The sequence below is a fragment of the Anomaloglossus baeobatrachus genome, chromosome 1, assembly GCF_048569485.1.
Source record: "Anomaloglossus baeobatrachus isolate aAnoBae1 chromosome 1, aAnoBae1.hap1, whole genome shotgun sequence".
NCBI classification, from domain to species: Eukaryota; Metazoa; Chordata; class Amphibia; order Anura; family Aromobatidae; genus Anomaloglossus; species Anomaloglossus baeobatrachus.
In genome coordinates this window covers 500698829-500716805 of record NC_134353.1, presented here as the reverse complement: position 1 = coordinate 500716805, position 17977 = coordinate 500698829, and the positions used below count along the sequence as shown (strand labels likewise).

Here is a 17977-nt window from a genome sequence, read left to right as displayed (position 1 = left end):
GGTCCTATCATACAGCAGCGCACTTTGTGCAGAGGATTCCCTGCTGTTCTTCCGGGACCTGTGCCGGCTTCGCCTCCCTCTGCTACACACGGAGCTCTGGGCTGATGGTAAGACGCAGAGAGGATCTAAGATTGTGTGCAGTGAGGAAGGGACATAAGTTACTGTGGCGACAGATGGCGGTGTTCATTACTGTGCAGCGTTTGGGCGCAATACCATGTATGTAATAAGGGGATGTGTATAGGGGAGCTGTGGGCCCATTATACTTTGTATAGATAGCTATGGGGACCATCATATTGTGTACCAAGGAGACTCAGGAGACATTTTTAAATGTTAAAGTAGTGGAGACTTAAGAAGCATTATTTTTTTTATAGGAGCACTCAGAGGGTATTGCGACCATCACAGGCACACTGGGGGCATTATTACATTCTAGGGGCAAAATGTGGACGCTTTTCTAGGGCACTTGCCAAGGGCAATAATTTTGAGGGGGCACTTTTACCATCTAGAGGGCATAAATGAGGCATTATTACCATGTGGGGGTACTGCGGTGGCATTAGTATGTGGGGAGGTAAGAGCAGCACTGCTATTGTGTCGCCCCAACGTTAGCAGCCGGGCTGCTCGGATCCGTGGTGGCTTGAGAGGGCTCCGGACCCAGGGGTCGTACGACTCCTCAAACCAAGGGGGAGGGGGGGGGGGTGTTTATGTTATATTTATGAGGCATTTTCAATAATAAATATTTTAAAAGTGTAAAATAGCAAAATCCACTGCACACAGCTAGTCGTAAAGGGATTTTCCAATTTTTTCAGAAAAATCTGTCCCCAACAGTTGTTTAAAGTGAATCTGTAATTCAAGGACAACATGAGGTAAGTGCAGAAAGTAAAGAAAGAGCAGGAAAAGAGCTTAGGGCAGGAACAGGAAAAGTCGGGATGCCTGGAAGAGGAGACATCACCTGAGAAGTGTCTCAGAACAGCGGTTGGGAGAGAAGCGCGGCGTCAGGCTGTGAGCTGGACCGTGGCAGAGCCCTAGTAGCCGCCGAGCCAGTACTGGACTGGGAAGCGCCCGAGGTTGGCGATCCCAACGACGAGGGCTCCAGAAGAGTTGGGCTATGTGCGCACAGTGCGTTTTGCGGCGTTTGTGCGTTTTTCAGGTGCGTTTTTTGCTCAGAAAACCACATGACTTTGCTTCCCCAGCAAAGTCTATGAGTTTTCATGTTTGCACACAGCGTTTTTTTCCAGCTGCGTTTTTGTGGTGCCCACAAAAACGCAGCATGTCAATTATTTTTGCGTTTTTCACTGCGTTTCCACACATTGAGTTCAATGAGATGTTCAAAAACGCAATGAAAAAACGCAAATTGCAAATATAGCTGCGTTTTAGTGCGTTTCTATGACTAAAAATTCATCTATGAACGCAAGGGGTGGGTAGTAAAGTGACATGTACAGGAAGAGTATTCCTTCTGTTGGTAAACACAGAAGCGAGAATCCTCACATTACCGCCACTTCCACCTATCGTTCGCCGCCATGTCCGGAGTTGGAAGCAGCTGCAAAATCAAAAGTGAACAGCAAAAAAAAAAAAAAAAAGTCATGCTCACCTGTCTGCAGACTCCCAGTGCCATGTCCGCTCCCAGCTCCTCTTCCCGATACCGCCGCTCCGGCTGTGTGCAGACTTCCGATAGCTGCAGGACCTGGCGGTGATCACCTGATGTGGCCACCTGATGCAGCACCTGACGCATCAGCTGATCGTAAGTATCACGGTGACGCCGGCTTTTTACCTTCCAGCAAACCGATCAGATGATATTGGATCTGGATTGGAGAGCGCGGGACCCTTGACCCAGGATTACTGCGGAGGGGGGTGGGGGAGGTGGTTGTCTTTATTTCATTAAAGATGGAGTCACTAATTGTCTTGTGTTTTATTTCTAATAAAAATATTTTTCTGTGTGTTTTGTTTTTTTTTATTTTTACTATATTCATGGTGGCCATGTCTAATATTGGCGTGACACCATGAATTTTGGTCTTAGGGCCAGCTAATAATATACAGCTAGCCCTAACTCCATTATTACCCATCGAGCCACCCGGCATCAGGGCAGCTGGAAGAGTTGGATACAGCGCCAGAAGATGGCGCTTCTAAAAGCGCCATTTTCTGGGGTGGCTGCGGACTGCAATTTGCAGCGGGGGTGCCCAGAAAGCTTGGGCACTCTGCACTGCGGATTCCAATCCCCAGCTGCCTAGTTGTACCTGGCTGGACACAAAAATTGGGCAAAGCCTACGTAATTATTATTTATTATTTATTTTTTTTTTAAATTTCATGAAATTTAAAAAAAAAAAAAAAAGGGCTTCCCTATATTTTTGGTTCCCAGCCGGGTACAAATAGGCAGCTGGGGTTTGGGGGGCAGCTTGTACCTGCCTGCTATAGCTGGCTAGCATACAAAAATATGGCGAAGCCCACGTCATTTTTTATTAGCCCTGCAGAAATTTCTGCAGCGATCTGAAGAGCACACGTGCACTTCAAATCGCTGCAGAAAATGTCCGTAGAGAAAAAAAAAAAAAGCCGATTCCATGCGCTCTACCTGCAGCTCCTGCCATAGACAGAGCAGGAGCTGCCGGCAAAGCGCACGGAAGAAGTGACATGTCACTTCTTAGAACGCAGTGCTTCGGGCAGCAGCCGAAGCGCTGCGCTCTAAGACGCCACGTGCGCACGGCCCCTGCACAATCTCCATAGACAAAGCGCAGCGTATCTGCATGTATTTACGCAACGTGCGCACATAGCCTTAGGCTACGTTCACACTTCCGTTGTTTTGTATCAGTCACAATCCGTCGCCTTGAGGAATTACGGTATCCTGCAAAATATTTTGCAGGATTCCAGTTTTTCCCCATAGACTTCTATTGGCGACGGATTGTGACTGATGATGCTACGTTGCATTCGCTGCGTCGTGGTCAGTCGTTTTTTTTGACTGACCGCCGGGCGGGAGCAACGCAGCATGTAACGTTTTTTGTGCAGTGGAATCCGTTTGATTTCTCTGCGCATGTGCTCTCTGGCTCCCCGCACAGGTAACCAGGATAAACATCGGGTTACTAAGCAACGCGCTTTGGTTAGTTACCCGGTATTTACACTGGTTACGGGTGCAGGGAGCCAGTGCTGAGCGGTGTATGCTGGTAACCAAGATAAATATCAGGTAACCAAGCAAAAAGTGCTTTGCTTTTACCCGATATTTACCCTGGCTGTGCACGGAGCAAGACACTTCACCGCTCGGCTCTGCCCCCTCCCGCACTCAGCATGTGTACACTCTCACACACACACACACACACTTGTCCTGCAGTCCCCGCGGCACTGATGTCCTCAGTGCCACGGCCGCGCTCGGCTCCACCCACCCCGAACTCCGCCCCCCCGCACACAACGGAATCCGACAAAGAATTCTGTTCTTTGTCATCAGTTGTCATCCGTTGTACAGCGCATCTGTCACATGCGTCAAGCGACGCATGTGACTGATGCAAAACAACGGAAATGTGAACTTAGCCTTAGTGAGCTGTAACAAAGAAAAGCCTGAGATTAGAAATTCAGAGTAAAGCCATCTAATGACATATTTTACACACTTTATATTTGTCATCTGTACTATTGACTTATGCAAAGTTTGTTTGATTTCTAGCTAAAATTATACAGTGGTGAAAAAGAAGTATTTGATACACTGTCCCTCACTGAATAACATTGGTCTGAGTGCAATGCGAGATTTTCTTGAATGGCACTCATCCGAGTCATATGCTTGTGTCAGTGTACCCTAAGAACTATGGTTGTGTCACAACTGCTGCACCCAGTAAACTAAGTGATACATCGTTATAAATCAGGGTCTTTATCTAAATTGTGCTGCTCTCAGATGAGGCAGCAAAAATCTGCTAATAGATTCCCTTTAACAGAAAAGCAAAACAGTATTTACTCACCCTCCTCAGGTCCATCACTGAGTCTCCACCACTACTTGCTGACATTACATTGACAGTGCTGCAGCCAATAACTGAACTCAGCCTCCACTTTGGAAGGACCAGCAGGTTCAGTTATGGACTACAGCGCTGCTAATGTGATGTGTGCACTGCGGACAATAACGGACACACGACAGTGGCAGAGACTCAGTGCTGGACTCAGGGATGGTTTGTTTTATGAAAAACTGCAGCCAGGGTAGAGAGAAGCCACTTTAATGTGACTATATCCTGCCTGAAGAGTAACAAGCAAAAAGGAAGTTTCTACATATACTCATATTTGGCAGCGCACGTGGCACTATACATAGAAGTTTGTACTCACTGTGTATAGTACCAACAAGTTCCCTGCATCACGTGTGTGTGTGTGTGTGTGTGTGTGTGTGTGTGTGTGTGTGTGTGTGTGTGTGTGTGTGTGTTATATACATATTACACCTAGCAGCAATGTAGCACTATACACAGAAAACATAAAATATATGTACACATACACACCTGGGAGCAATGCAGCACATATATATATTTATATATATATATTAGTAACGTGTGCTGCATTGCTGCCGTGTGTGTAAAATATATATGTACGTGTGTTACTGCATCGCTGCCAGGTATGTGTGTAATAGATATTCTGTGTATAGTATAATGTGTGCTGCATTGCTGCCGTGTGTGTAAGGCTATGTGCGCACGTTGCGTAATTCATGCAGTTACGCTGCGCTTTGTAGTGCAGCGTAACTGCATGCGTCCTGCGTCCCCTGCACAGTCTATGGAGATTGTGCAGGGGCCGTGCCGAAGCACTGCGTTCTAAGAAGTGACATGTCACTTCTTTCCTGCGCTTTGCCGGCAGCTCCTGCTCTGTCTATGGCAGGAGCTGCAGGCAGAGCGCATGGAATCGGCTTCACTACGGACATTTCTGCAGTGATTTAAAGCGCACATGTGCTCTTCAGATCGCTGCAGAAATTTCACATAGCCTAAAATTATATATTTTACACACACACACACACACACACACCTGGCAGCAATATACACAGAAAATATATATATATATATATATATATATATATATATATATATATATATATATATATATATTATATATACACATACACTGTAGACAATCACATACCTGGCAGCGATGCAGCACACATGGCAGCAATATATATGAATAGATAAGTTTTACACATACCTGGCAGCAATGTAGCATTATACACACACAATATTTACACACACACAGAAAATATTTACACATACATTATATATATATATATATATATATATATATATATATATATATATATATATATATATATACATATACACATATATACATATACACATATATACATATACACATATATATATATATATATATATATATATACACACACACACCTGGCAGCAATGCAGCACACATGGTACTAAAATAAATATATTTACACACACACACACACACCTAGCAGCAATGTAGCAATATACACAGAAAATATATATATGTACTGTAGACAATCACACACCTGGCAGCAATGTAGTGGATGCTGTACTATACACTGAAATATGTATACACACACACACACACACACACACCTGGCACAGAAATATACATCTTATGTGCATCACGCCAGGTGTGTATATATACTTTATATTACCTATGTATAGTGCCACATGCACTACATCCCTGTCAGGTGTGTGTATATATTATATACATATATATTATACATACACACACAAGCGCAGTGCAGATGGTACTGTACACGGACCACACTGCTCGCATGTCAGAATGGAGCACTGGCCGCCGCTGTAACATGCTGTAATGGTTCCCACCTGTGTCGCTCGCTTCTCACCGCCGGTCAGCCAGCGTCATGGAGCGGCCGCTAACCTGCAGAACACTGGGCAGAGCTTCACAATTGCGTCTGTGCTGGAATCAACATTTAAATTTGCCGGAGAACAAAGATAACTTCCGGTTGCAGAGCAACAACCAATAGAATCAAACCTCCGAAGCCAAGCGCAGGTTTCCACACGGTGCATGCCGGGAGGTAGGTCATGTGGCAGGAAGTGCAATACAAAGTAGGAGTATGACGGAGCCCGAGCGCCATGTTGGTGCAGGCGTAGAAGGCTACTTACAGTTCTGGTTTCGTTTTTATTATTAGGAGATAGGGTACTTTCACACATCCGGATTTTTGCTCTACGGCACAATACGGCGTTCTGCAGAAAAACCGCAACCGGCTTTTGTAACGCCGATTGCGGTTTTTTTTGCATTGACTTACATTAGTGCCGCATTGTGCCTTAGGGGCTTGCGTTCGGTCCGGTTTTTGCCGCATGCGGCAGATTTAGCCGACGCGGCGGCCGGATCGAACGTACCCTGCAACGTTTTTTGCTCCGGCAAAAAACACCGCATCGCGCCGCATTTTTCAATGCATCCCTATGGAGGCCGGATGCGGCGCGATGCGGAAAAAACCGCATCCGGTCGCCGCATGCGGTATTTTCCACTGCGCATGCTCAGTAGCATGCCGCAACCGGAAAAAACCGAACCGGCCGCATGTAAAAACTTATGCAAAGGATGCGGTGTTTTCACCGCATCCGTTGCATAGTTTTCACAGCCGGATTGAGCCGCAGGGCTCAAACCGGATGTGTGAAAGTAGCCATACATATACAATGGTCTGTACCCGAGGCACTGTACTGTTCTGTGGTATGAACAGGGCTTATGTTCCTAATGTATTACGAGTGTGATGTTCATTACAGTGAATGGACAAGTATTGAGAGCTGGACAGCATATAAAAAATCATAGTCAACATTTTGTTTATAGTATACACACATTGGGAAAAAAAATACAATAATAAATCATTAAAGGGGTTGTCTGGCTTCATGGTGCAATTCTGCAGTCACTCTATTTGTATACTTCGGCCACATTCCAACTAGACGTATCCAGCCTCGCTCAGTTCAGTTGTATTGATGGAAGCTGCACACGTCTAGTCAGCACATGAGGATACACACCTGTTAGCACCCGCCACAGCAAGCTCTGAGGATTCACAAGTCTTCAGTCAACCCCAAGGCCAGACAACCCCTTTAAGATTCCAAGTCATATGTTTACAGTCTATAGTTCTGATACAAAGACATTAGCTGCATTCAGTGTAAGCTATGAAATGATGAGAATTAGGCTATGTCCGTGTGGCGCCTCTGAGGCTTTAGGCGCCACAGGGTACTGTACCTCCATTAGGGTGTTGTAGTTATCCTGAGTCCAATGAAGGTCGGTACCAGTTTCCACTCATACATACAGTCACAGTGGATTGCCCTCCCCAATGAGGACCGGGCCAGGGTCTAGTCACAGTAATGGGTCACTACAGAGGTTGGGTTTACAGGACGCCACCGCACCAGGGGCTCCCTGATCCACTGGAACCGGGGACACGGGGTCAGGGAGAAGCAACCACCAGGGGGAGTCAGAAGCACAAAGTGGAAAGAGCAGGTTGACTTAGTGAGAGTAGTGAACCGGCCGGTGGCAGCGGCTGGGGGCAACAGCTTGGAACACACAACACAACAAGGGGAGAACAGCTTCAGACACAGAGCAGAGTGGACATGCCGCGAGTAGCTCTGTGGGCGAGGGTTTTCAACATGGTCGCTGGGGAGAAGCAGGCAGCTGCTTCCACAGGACCGGCGCTGTCGGGATACAGAACGTGAGGGCAGATGTACTTCATGTTTTCTACCAATTCTGCAAGGGCCGCGGGGAACGGCTAGAATAGTCACCGGACCCGTCCCACCAAGTCTGCAGCCAAATAACATATCGGAACCGCACTATCAGCATACAGAACGGGACACTTTACTGACACCGGGTTCCCCAAGTGCTTGACGCCAAGGGGATCCGATACATCAAAGGAGGAATGGCCCATAGACTGACACACATCAGATCTGACCTTCCACGGATTCGAGATCGCTGGAGCCCATCGTGGCGGACACCGGTACTCTGGGGCAGCGCCTGAACTACCTGTGAGTAAAAGACCTGGAACCGCAGCCCCTGTCTCTGCCTCTCCTTTACCAGCACTGCGATGCCAATGCGGACCACCACCACCCCCGTCTTCCTCCAGCATCCTCCCCGGGGTAACCCCACTCCACCTGTGGGGAGCGACACCATCCCGGCTGCGACCCTCACCATCAGCCCCGGAGAGCAGTATCCGCACTGCCGGCCCATCCCTGGCCGCGGAGCACAGGTGGCGTCATGATCTAAAAAGACTTTCCTAAACTGTCACTACCACCCCCATCCTCCATCCTGCCTCCCGTCCACCGCCTTCCCTCCCTCCTGTACGTCTTGGGGTCAAGAAACCAGGCCAGGCCGTGATGACGCAGAGGATCTGCACCCCCGGCTCGGCGACGTTTCAGGTAAAAACCCCTCAACCCTGGGGTGATACATCCGCATGCTGCGTTCTTGATTTGGCAAAAAAAATGTAGCCTCTGGCAGACTTTGACAACTGTAAACACTGCGTTTGACAAAAAGATGCATCCAAAATGCATGCGTTTTGCATGCGTTTTGGATCCATTTTTGACAGTCCGGTGCCACGGCGATTTAGCTCTGCTACATCCCTGTTTTGTCACAGCAGCACAATAGAGCATGACTGCCCTCTGACAGTAGACAGAGACAGAGCCGCGCGATTAGAATAAACTCTGGTGAACCTCTGACGTCAGTGCCGTGACACAGGCAGTAGTGCGGGGTCCGTAGATATGAGTTCAAAGGTTCACCCAAGTTCATTGTCATCGCGTGGCTCTGTCTCTGTGTCGCGGTCTGATTTGCGGTCACAGGTGAAGGACTCACCTGTGACCGCAAATCACCTGAGTTACGGCACCGCTGATCGCTAGGCTCACTTCAGTCACTCAGGTGATTTGCTCTCACAGGTGGAGGACTCTAGCTGTGGCTGCAGATAACCTGAGTGACGTCACCGCTGATAGCGCGACTCACTTCAGTTGCTGAATAGAGATCACAGCTATCGGTCGTGCTGTATGGCCGCTTGCTGTCAGCGTCAGATGTAGCAGTGCTGGAAGCGTCGTGGGGCCTCGTGAATTACGTCGAACCTGGAGGGTTGGTTTGCGGTTAATAAAGTGGTGAAAGAGGGTAGGTTTTTTTGTCTTTTATTTCAAATAAAGGATTTTTCAGTGTTTGTGTTTATTTAGTTTCACTGACAGTTTAGTGATGGGGGGTGTCTCATTGACACCTGCCATCACTAAGCTAGGTCTTAGTGGCAGCTATTGGCTGCCATTAACTCCTTTTTACCCCGATTACCATGGCAGCAGGGAATTCGGGATGAACCGCGTAAAGTCCCAGGACTGTCGCATCAAATGGATGCGGCAATTCCGTGCAGCTGCTGGCTGATATTTTTAGGCTGGGGGGCTCCCAATAATGTGAGTCTCCCCAGTCTGAGAATACTAGCCCTCAGCTGTGTGGCTTTATCTTGGCTGGGTATCAAAATTTGGGAGGGACCGCACGTCATTTTTTTAAAATTTATTTATTGTACAGCATGATATAGACCCGCCCACCGGCGGCTGTGATGGTTGCAGTCTGACAGCTGTCACTCAGCGTGGGGGCATGTCTGACTGCAACTAATCATAGGCGCCGGTGGGCGAGGGAAGCAGGGAATACGAGATGAGCCTAATGAGTGGGTGAAGTGAATATGAGATGAGCCTAACGAGCGGCAGGCACTTTCAGAAGCAGGAGAGGCCGGCAGGAGCAGTGTTACCGCCACACCGGTGATCAGTGAGTATGAAGGAGGGAGAAGGAGAGGGCGAGACCGAGAGAGAGACCAAGACTGAGAGAGAGAGAGACCGAGACCGACAGAGAAAGAGACCAAGAGCAACAGAAAGAGAGAGACTGAGACCGATAGAGAGAGAAACCGAGAGACCTGCATTTTTGTTGATAAGAACAGATCCAAAATGCAACCAAAATGCAGTGCAAACTTACAGTTAAACATTTTGATTGCATTTTAACACACCTCATTCATTTCAATGGGTGGAAAATGCAACCAAAACTCAATGAAGAAGTGACATGCTGTTTTTTAATAACAACAATTTTGATAAATATTTGTCAAACAAAATGCTGTCTAAAAAAAAGCAACGTGCACATGGAAAATTGTGATTTATCATCGACTTTGCTGGGGAAGCAAAACGCATGCATTTTGTCAATGACATAGTGCAGCTTAAAACGCAGCCAAAATGCAAGAAAAAAAACAAATGTGCGCACATGGCCTTAGGCTATGTGCGCACTTACCGGATTTTGCCGCGGATTTTCCGCGGATTTGCTGCATGTTTCGCTGCAGAAAATGTTCATAACATCTCTGCAGTGAATCACCAGCAAATCCTATGGAGAAAAAAAATCCTGTGCGCACTAGGCAGAATTTGACAGCTGCATGTTTTGCTGCGGAAATCCCGCAGCAAAAACAAGTGCATGTCACTTCTTTTCCGCAGGTAGCTGCGGGTTTTCCCTAATGTAATGTAAAAATCATGCAGGGAACAGCTTGCGGAAAAACCGCACCAAATCCGCACCAATTCCGCACCAAATCCGCAACAAAACGCGACAATCCGCATGCGGATTTTGGTGCGGAATTTGGTGCGGATTTTTTCCGCAGGTGATAACATCTTTGTGAGCCTGCGGAATTTACGCAAGGAAATTTCATTTCCCAGTGCGCACATAGCCTTATAGTCAAAAAGTGGGGATCCTTTTTTTTTCTGCCAGGGGCCATTTATGCCATCATCCATTTTCCTGCTACAGTATTTTTTGTCAAACATTTAATAAACCCACCCCTAATATAATGGCTGGAATTGCTTTTCATTAGTGAGGCGTATAATGTTAGGTGGTATTGATTATATTATTCGCAACTGCTTTTCCAGACCTGCAGGGCAGTGAATCTTTGCAATCATTTTTTAAAAGATCTTGCAGTGGTAAGTTCTGAACATGGATGTATATTTGGGCTGCAGCATATACATCACACAAGAGACACTGGGACTGGAGAGACTACATCATATAGGATACACTTGGGCTGCAACATTTGTGTCACATAGCAGATCCGAGACTGGAGCATATACATCACATAGGATACACTGGAACTGTTGTATGTACATCATATAGGAGATGCTGAGGATGGAGCATATACATGACATAGGGAAAGCTGGAGCATATGACGGGCCCCACGGGGTCTTGGGAATACTCGTCACCAGGCCGGTGAGGGTCACGGGATGTCACGGGTGGCCCTGCTCGGTTTTGTGACCCCATCGGTGTCAATAAAAGGGATGGATAGTGGGATGATGGGGATGAAGGGGTTGAGGATGTTGGGAGTAATTGTCTTGTGACGCCACCTGTGGTGTGCGGCCAGGGATTAGCCACCGATGCGGGTGCTGTCCTCTGGGCCAGATGGTGTCACAGCTTAGATGGTTCAGCTCCCCAAAGGTAGAGCCAGGCCCCAGGGGAGGATGATGGTGGTGGTAGTGGCCATTGGCCCCGAAGCGCGAGGCGATGGCAAGGACGGGCTGACACAGTGGTTGCGGTTCAAGGTCTCTACTCACTGTATGATAGCCGCCAATGGAGTACTGGTTTCTGCCGTGATGGGATCCCAGCCGATCCCGGATCCTTCGGAGGTCAGAACCGAGAACCGGTGCGGTAGTCTATGGGACCTTCCTCCTTGCACTGTGTGTGTGGGTCCCTGCTGCGTGAAGCTACACAGGGTCCCCTGTAGTTGTATTTTAGTTCCCGTCCCGTTTGCAGGCAGCGCAAGTCCTTTTTGGGGCCTGACCGTGATCGTGACTCCGGGCTTATTTGCCACTGTGCTCTGGGATCTTGTGTTGGCCAGAGGGACGTGAAATCCCACTGTCCAGCAGATTCTAGTGGTGCAACCTGAAGTGTACGCTACCTTAGGGCTCTGCACCCTAAACTGCGGCGGTTGCGAGGGAGCAATGAAGCTCTCCCCTCAGCAACCATATTTTCTCCTATGTCCCACAGGACCGGTAAACCAGCTCCTCCTGTCAGCCTCTGGAAGCCAACTCCCTGTCTGTATGTGTGTATGTGCTTCTACCCCCCTTGGTCATCGCTCCTCCCCTGAATCCCTGCCGCTAGTGGGTGGAAGCTCCAGTGTTTGAAATAGCAACCTTAAGACCCGACTCTAGCCTTGGTCCCCAGTGGGGAGGGCAACCTACTGTATGTATGGAATGAATGGATGTGGAACCCCTACCGATCTCCTCCAGACCCGGGATGAGTACCGCACCTTAAGTGAGGTGCAGTACCCTGTGGCGACTGAAGCCTCAGGGGCGCTACACATATACATCACACAGGGAATGCTGGGGCTGGAGCATATACATCACACAGAAGACCTTGGGGCTGCAGCACATACATCACTGGAGTCGCTGGGGTATATTCATCACAGGAGACACTGGGGCATATACCAGTGCTATCCAGTCTTTTGATTACATTTTCTTAGATTATGGGGTCATGTAATCTGATTGAGCACTTCTCTTCAGCCTTAGGCAATTTTAATTCTTTATTAACAGATTCCTATTAGCCCATAAATTGTAGGGCTTTTTAACCCAAAGAGAGGCATTAGTTTGATAAGGACCGAACATTAAGAGGTTGCCTTGGCTGTTGGGCTCACATAAAACTGTCTATTTTTGTGTGCTAAGTATCTCATATAAATATTACAAAAAATTACAAAATGTTATTGGTGCTGGTACCCACAGATATTGGGGTGGGTACCAGCACCAATAAAATTTTGTATTTTTTTGTAATATTTATATGATGAAATGAAAATTATACATTTTTAACCATAGAGGTTTTTTAATATTTATTCATTCTTATGCAGACTCTATTTTTGGGTTAAAAGCTCCCTTTCTTGCTGGAGGAACTGCCCTGCTCACAGAACCAGAAAGACAGATTCTCACATACAAGAAACCAAACACAGAACCAAATGGAATAAGCACAAAAACCTAAAGTGCAATTCCAGCAATTAAGCACAGAAACTAGCAAACTTATCTGGAGTAGATTCAGGCACAGAAGAAATGGGAGAAACTGAAGGGAAAACTCCCAGACATCTTCAGAAGCAGGCAGGAAGCATTATTACTGGAGGCCGCCAGGCAGAAAATGCTCTCCTAAATACACTAGGCTGATTAGCAGGATTTCCTGGATTCCCAATTAACTCCAACACCTGTCTGGGTCACAGATTCAGACTCAGCTTCATTACCAATCCTGGCCACCAGAGGGAGCTCCACACCAGCATCCACTCGGATGACATTCACAACAAGTAATATTATATTTTTCAAGAGAGGCATCCAGGTCTCTCTTAAATTTTAACAGGGAATCAACCATTGCAACATTATGTGACAGAGTTCCACTGTCTAACTGTTCTTACAGTAAAGAATATGCATCTGTGATTATGTTAAAAAATATATATAACTTACAGTATATACTAAAGTATAAGCTGAATCGAATATAGTCTGAGGCCCCTACTTTTCCCACGAAAAATTGGGAAAACTTATTAACTCGTGTATAAGCCTAGGGTGGGAAATACAGCAGCTACTGGTAAATTTCATAAATAAAAATAGATACTAATAAAATTACATTAATTGAGGCATCAGTAGGTTAAGTGTTTTTGAATCTTTATGGTATTTCAAAGAAAAACAGTAAACTAGCGGAAAAGAGTATTAACGACAACTTTAAAAGTACAAAAACCTTAGCTCAATCAGCAACCAAGCTAAAAGACAAGAGTTAAAATCCTTCAAAACTGGATTCCTCCTCATCGACTGTATGTCCAAACAGAGCTTCAGCTTTAGCTTTTGTGAGGGTATCAGCATAGACATTGTCATCATCACTGAGTTCGCAGTCCTCACCATCACTGCTGTTGTTCTCAGCGCTTTCTTCACTGCCAACCATAGCATTACTAATGCCCCATTCTTGAAGGCGTGTTGCATCATGTCCTCTGGAATGTCTTCCCATGCATCACGAACCCACTTTGCTATCAATTCTATGTTGGGCTTCATCAGATTTCTAACTTTTGTCAGTTGGGCTTGACCAGGTGATATCCATTCATGCCATATCTTTCGCACACGGTCTTTGAAAGATTTATTTAAAAACATATCTAGGGGCTGTAATAGAGATGTAAGCCCACCTGGAATAACGGCCAAAGTAACTTGAGAAGATTTTGCCAATTTTTTTATGTCATCAGATGTGTGGGCTCTGGACATATCCCAAATTAGCAATGAGGGTTTTTTCTTTAAGGCTGCTCCTAATTGTCCATTCCAAATTTCTTCCAACGATCTTTTTGCTCCGTCTTCATCCATCCAGCCTTCAACATGTGCGCGCGCTGTAATTTGTGGTGGGAATTTGACCTTTTTAGGCAAGGTCTTTCCTTGAAAAATAATGAAAGGCCACAGCTTAGTTCAATTAGCCAATCATAAAAGAACGACTGTGAAATATTTTTTTTTATTTCCTGTGGTTCTGAGTAAAATAGTTTAGTCTCCCAAACTTCACGCAGGTCTGTTGCTTAGAAGATCAAAGGTCATAGGTGTTTCATCCATATTCCCATTTCCTCCCAGGTCATAGTTATGGATCCGTCTTTGTTTTATGATGAAAGAATGGAATGACATCACTTTTTGAACAAGGTCTTGGCAACTTCTTTGAAATCTTTGTTCTTTGCCACAAACATAGAGTAAACCTATTCATGAAGAGGGTACACAATCCTGCTGATGCACCAAAATTTTCAGTGCCTTGTATTTTTTATTAGTCATCCATTTGTTTGCCATTTGAAGGGTACATAAGTGAACTCCCTTGCGTATAACGCAATAACCATTTTGTTGACACTCTATTACCTATTTATGCAATACAGTCTCTAGAGCCCTATATGAAGTTGTTAAACCATTTCAAGCTTTTTTTGTCTTTGGAATCTTTTCCAAATCAGCTTCCATTTTTTGCCACTCCCTCGCTCGATTTTTGTCAACACAAAATTCCCTACTTGCAATTCTGTTATTGCATTCTTCTGCTCTTGAGACAACCTTAAGATTAAAACCAGCTTCGTATGACCTTTTTTTTGTTTTGGTCCAGGATTAGAAGTATTGGGATCCATTTCTAACAGGATTTAAAAAAAGCTTTTGAAAAAGAATGCCATACCATAGCGATTGAATTCTCAAAATATACCGTAAACTCTCATCCAAACATAAGTACTAGTTATAGTTCTTAAAAGAAGTCAATTTACAGTACAAACAGTGGTGTCCAGGCAAGTATACATATAAACAAGTAAAATGAAATGGCAATATGTGAAGCCCCGCTAGTATGTGTCGGTGCAGTACCTTCAGGGACTCCACGTGGATGGAACAGTCTGGTCACAGGTAGGGAACCTTCTTTTAGGATTGTCGTGACGCCACTCTCAGTATTGCGGTCAGCGGGGACCGCCACTGCAGATTAAGGGATGCCTGGGGCTGATGGTGGGTGCAGTCAGTATATTAGCCCCCTGAGAGTGAGGCAAGCCCCAGGCCCCGGTGTATGTGTGTGGGACCACAGGTCGCAGAATGACTCAAACACAGTCCAAGAAGTCTTTCAACGTGTTTACTCACTGTTTGGAGGTCACGGTGAGATGCCCGGGCGACACTGTGATAACCAGGTGGAACCAGGAATTCCAGGAGGCCGTTCTGAGGGTAGCTGTCCACTCGCCTTCCTTGCACTCTTTCTGTTTTAGGAGGATCCTTTGCTTGAAGCGTGGTAGGACCCCTCCAGGGAAGCTGTTACCACCCTGCTCCCCTCTCTCTGGCTCGTCTGCCGGCAGCGTGGCCTTGGTGGGATGGCTTCTGGCCCTGTCCCCTTATGGGCCTGGTGATTGCTGCTTGGCTCAAGCTCTGTGTAGTCGTGGTGAGGGCATGAAGTACCCCCCCCACCTGTAGGTTAAGCAGCTCTGGATGATCTGCTGCCTGTACTGGGGACCTAGTTCCCCTTGTGTGCTCGGATACCGGGATCTCCGTACTCAGCCACCCTTCTCTCTGGATGATTTTCAGGCCGACCCACGGTACTCCTTTCTCCCCCGCTTTCAGCTACTGCACTCCTCAGGACCTGTCTGACACGAGAGCTCCTCTGCTCCCTTCCACACACTTCAACTTCTTCCTCCAGACTCTCCTCTTCCTCTCTCTCTCTGCCCTGCTTCCTAGCAACTAGCCCCTGAACACACCCCCAGCTGGGAATTGAAAGTTAACCCCTTCTGGCTACCCAAGGGTCCCCTCTGGTAATGTGGGAGGCCTGGTCACTATATGTTTGTGTGTGCACCTCATCCTGGCCTTTGGAGATTACCTGGAAGCATTGCTCCCGCATGGGTGCAATACTCTGTGGTGCCTGACCAGGTCAGGGGCGCCACATTCCCCCTTAGTTATCATCAGCACGTCCTCGGGCTGCAAAGACAAGAGAAAGAAAAAGGTAAATACAAACTTTTCCCACACAGGGGCAATTATTTACATTTAAACATACCAGGTACCATTCCACCACCAACCACCCACATGTCCGAACCCCACCCAAAAACCTCCAGGAGGTAGGTCGCCGGTCCTTTTGGTGACCAGGGCTGGGCCATCACATTCCCCAGACCTTTCCTCCAATCTTCCTCTCCTGAGGGGAGTGGTGTAAGGTAGGCCCCATAAACAGGCGTACCCGCTTCCGAGTGTTGGAGGGCAGGCCCCATAAACAGGCGTGCCCCCTTGTTGGTGTAGAGCCATGCCCCTCAACAGGCAGACTCTGGGGTTGATACCAAGGAGGCAACTTTTTACAATGCAAAGTTTGTGGTTAAAGCCAGTTCATAACCAGTGGTCTAACATTTTAAGGAGGTCTCACAATAGTCCTTGTGGGCACATTTCGCTTAAACGTTACTTAACTATAAACAGGTTAAACATTACCTTTCATACCGTCACTTTGAACTAAACTGTACTTTCTCTATAGCGTAATGGGAGCTGACCAAAGTTGCTGCGGGTTGACCTACGCAGTACTATACTGTCATCTGTCTGAGGTTGTGTCCTCCCACCCGATGTATGTGTCTCAATGTGAATAATGGGTGTACTGGGTATTGATACAGTGCATGGTCTTCTGCTTCAGCTACATTTGGCTCTTCCAGGTTCTGAACAGGTTCTTCTGGGTCTCTTACTTCTCCAGATTGAGGGAATGTAATAACCGGAATAACTACTGCTCCATTGTATTGAGGCCAACTTGCTGGAAAATCTCCAAGTACAGTATGGATCATCTTTTCTTTTGGTTCTTGAACTGGCAAAGGGTTGGGAATTTCTTCAGGGATTCTTAGTTGTTCAGGACATTTCTTTAGGCGATCTCTAGAAACGACAGCTGTTGTTTTTCCTCCATCTTTGCTGATAAGGCATGTCTTTTCATTGCTAAGCGTCGATGGTAACACAGTATAGGGTTCTTCTTCCCAGTGATTGTCAAGTTTATGACGTCTTCTCTTCCTTTTGAGAACTATATCTCCTGGCATCAAAGGAACAGCAGGTGCTTTTCGATTGTAGGCCTTTTCTTGTTTCTCACGCTGCTGAGTCAGGCTTCGCTCCACACACTCTTGTACTTTCTTGTATTGGGCTTGGCGGTTGGAATCCCAATCAGCACCTTGTAGATGGTCTTCAGGGGTCTCAACTCCCATTTCCAGATCTACTGGCGATCTCCCTGGTCTGGCCCTCATCAGGTATGCCAGTGTGCAGTTCGTGGAACTCACAGGGATGTTGTTATACATGTCCACTAGATCGGGCAGTTTTTCCGGCCACTGACTTCGTTCTTCTAGTGGGAGCGTCTTCAGAAGGTCGAGAATGATGTGGTTCATCTTCTCACACATGCCATTGGTCTGAGGATGGTAAGGCGTAGTACGGATCTTCTGGCAGCCGTATAGGTTACAAAACTCCTTAAACACTTCAGCTTCAAAGGCTGGTCCTTGGTCAGTGAGCACTTGATCTGGATAGCCATGTGGTCGACAGAAGTGTGTCTGGAAAGCTTTGGCTGCAGTTTGACCTGTCAAGTCCTTGACTGGTACTACCACCAGGAATCT

The 17977-nt window shown here is 46.7% G+C and overlaps 1 protein-coding gene across 2 annotated transcripts in view; it reads right to left on the bottom strand.

Annotated features, from left to right (window-relative positions):
* MELK (maternal embryonic leucine zipper kinase) overlaps positions 1 to 5934 on the bottom strand; it is a 75202-nt gene extending 69268 nt beyond the window's left edge. For both annotated transcript variants that reach the window (XM_075338624.1, XM_075338630.1), the window contains exon 1: positions 5772 to 5934. The gene's annotated coding sequence lies outside the window, so the exon portion shown is untranslated. The remainder of the gene's footprint in view (positions 1 to 5771) is intronic.
* Positions 5935 to 17977: the final 12043 nt, after the last annotated feature.